The sequence below is a fragment of the Capsicum annuum genome, chromosome 7 (genome assembly GCF_002878395.1).
Source record: "Capsicum annuum cultivar UCD-10X-F1 chromosome 7, UCD10Xv1.1, whole genome shotgun sequence".
Classification (NCBI taxonomy): Eukaryota; Viridiplantae; Streptophyta; class Magnoliopsida; order Solanales; family Solanaceae; genus Capsicum; species Capsicum annuum.
Genome location: NC_061117.1, coordinates 217,195,831 through 217,198,789, shown reverse-complemented (window position 1 = coordinate 217,198,789; position 2,959 = coordinate 217,195,831). Strand labels below are relative to the sequence as shown.

Here is a 2,959-nt window from a genome sequence, read left to right as displayed (position 1 = left end):
GTAGAGTACTTAAGAATGTGATTGTTGAACCTGAGGCAAAATTTTCTTTTTCACCACACGATATATATTATGATGGATAAATCGTACATTGTTATGATACATAAATATTATCTTCAATATAGCTTGAAGTACATTAATTTTATTTAATTTATTATGATAGATAAATTTTACGTTTTTGACATTGGTTTGTGGAACATGAAAGGATTTTTAAGCTCGATATAAAGGAATATGATATCATTTGCACGACCACGGGAAGAGTGAAAGAGAGCCTAAAAATAGCAAAGAGTTGTTCAATTATAGACATTCATATTTATGCAATATGATGAGAGAACATTTGGAGCATGGAAAAGTAGATTTAGAATATTACGACAAGAAATGAACAATTATGATATAGAAATACAACTTGAGATTGTAATTGCTTGTACCGTCTTGCATAACTTTTTGCGAAAATATCAAAGCAGTGATGGAATATTTACAAATTATGAAGATGATGATATAGTTGTTGATAAATCCAGTGAACAACTAACTGGGATAACCAATGTTGCTTCTTCTTCTCGCGCAGTCGATCGAGAAATGTATTTTCGACGAGAAGAAATTATTCACACAATGTGGGAGGATTATATTAAAGAGTAATATTTGGTAGTATTGGCATATGAGAATATTGATGTTTCTCTAAAGAATAAAATGTCGTATTTGAACTGTTTTTTTTACTTGGCTGTATTGGAGAAAAAAATAAAATATGGACTTCTTGGTTGCTGGATTAGCTGTATTGGTTAGTTACTTGTTTAAACTTAAAGACCGTGGTCTCTTTTGTTTGAATTTAGTTGCATATTGTCTGTTGCTTGTTGATGGGACAACTGATATAGTAGTAGTGCTATGCTGGATTGCCAATTGAAATTACTGTTAAGAATTGAAATGTAGTGGCCAATAGGCCAAGTTGGTTCCTTCTTATTTCGATAAATAATTTGACAGTGTTGTGAGGACCGTGAACACACAGCTGTACATGATTGCAAAAGTAAGTCCTTGATCATCACCTTTACGTTTATCGTTGTCCCTGTTGCTTTATTTTGTATATTTGTTGTAAGTAATCTTGCTCGGGAATTCACAACTGGAACTACAAGATATGCAATTCTGGTCTTAGCAATTATCTTCACAGTCTATGGTTGTTCACTTTTGCTCCTACTTTTTTCCACTTTTCTGTTATGTTACTCCAATTTTTTAAAATATCGTTGCATTTATGTCGGATCATCCAAGAATGCACTATTTTTAGAGGATCCATACGCACCTGGCCACATTTTTTAAGAGTTCGTGCAACATAGCTTTTCTATGATTAGTGTGAAAAATTAGTTGTTATATACATATCTGTATTCCTCTTATATGACTGTTACAGGACAAATAATCTCATGACAGAAAAGCCAAATTCATCCTACAATGATGCTGTTAGAGTTTACCTTGGTAGATTGTACCATCCTTACAACATAGAATCTCTCATATGATTATTTTACTTTTACATTTTGGGATAGGGGATTAGCAGTGTCTTTTATGTATTTTGACTTATACTCATTTAGGCAAGAAATGAACGTAGTTGTGTGGTTTGTTTCTGTATGCGAACTTCTATGGGACTGGTATTGCCTATGTAATTACAAGTGCAACAAGTATGAGGTTAGTCAGCCAGATTTTTGCCTCTTTGAATCTTGTGTCTCAATTACAATAAACATCACTTTACTATGCTTATTTGGTCCTGTTATCAGATAATATATAACCACTATAGTGATGTGGTGCCTAGCCTGCAAGAGATAGTGTTTGCAATTCAAGTTGAATGAGATATGCTTTTGTAATGTTATTCATCCTTTCGATAATTTTTGCAGAGAAACTTAGATATCAAATTATTACCATAATTTTTGCGGTGCCTGGTTGTTGTTTTATTTGATATAAGGTTCATATGTGCAACAAGCTTGCAGGTTGACATGTAAGAGTTGGTCTTGCTGACCCCAGTAAAATCCAGCGTTGCGACATATGTGAAAATGCACTTGATATGTTGCTTCAATTCTTCTTTTTTCTTATCCTATTTTTGTTGGCCAATATGGCAACTTTATATGAAGTTTTTTCTTTGGATACCTGTATGTAGCTTTCTTTTATTGTGAGATCGATGGAAGTTCCCTTTGTTTACAATGTGATATGATTGTCCATGTTGGAGGTAAAAGAATCCATAGAAGATATCTCCTTATAAGGCAGAGAATTGAGGTTTGTAAATTCATACCAAAACAAACATTGGTTCAGGTTCTTGTTGTTTTTAGGGAAGAGTCTATAAATATTACTTTTTTCTGTTCTTCTTTAGTTTTCAGGGGATAAATTAGGACAATGAGCTAGGATTTCCATCTACAGAACAAGAAGATGGAAGGCGAGAACCTGCACAACCCTTTAAGCTCCCTATGATAGACAATCACCGACCAAATAAGGAAATTACTATGGCAGGGGTAGAAAATAACATGAATAACAGCGTAAAAATAGAGAATGAGTTAATCAACATTAATTCCTGACCTCAAAGTATACATGGTCAAACGTCAAATAATCAGGTAGTCTACTCAAATTGGAAGTACTATCTCAACACTTTGTTCAGCTATCAGTCCCCCCAGTAATTGTATTATTTAATGCAGGAACAAGGAATGAACATGCTTAGTGGCAAGAGTATCTGTATAGTGGCAAGACTGTCTCAGCACTTTGTTCAGCATAATGAATCGTTATGAGGCTACATTGCTAAAGAATCCATAGAGTTAAAGAATCCATTTTTAAAACTTCAAGAATTATGATTTATGATTTACATGTATGAAATTAGATTGTGTTCATGTTTTGACATTTATTGAGTTTCAATCCATGATTTATGGTAGATTCCATGAAGATGATTAGCATGTACATTGAATTGAGTAATCCCCATGTTATAATCCATGAATTTGCAAGT

The 2,959-nt window shown here is 33.4% G+C and overlaps 1 pseudogene; it reads left to right on the top strand.

The window, feature by feature from the left end:
* Window positions 1–375: 375 nt before the first annotated feature.
* Window positions 376–2,747, top strand: LOC124885901 (annotated as a pseudogene).
* The last annotated feature ends 212 nt before the right edge of the window (window positions 2,748–2,959 follow it).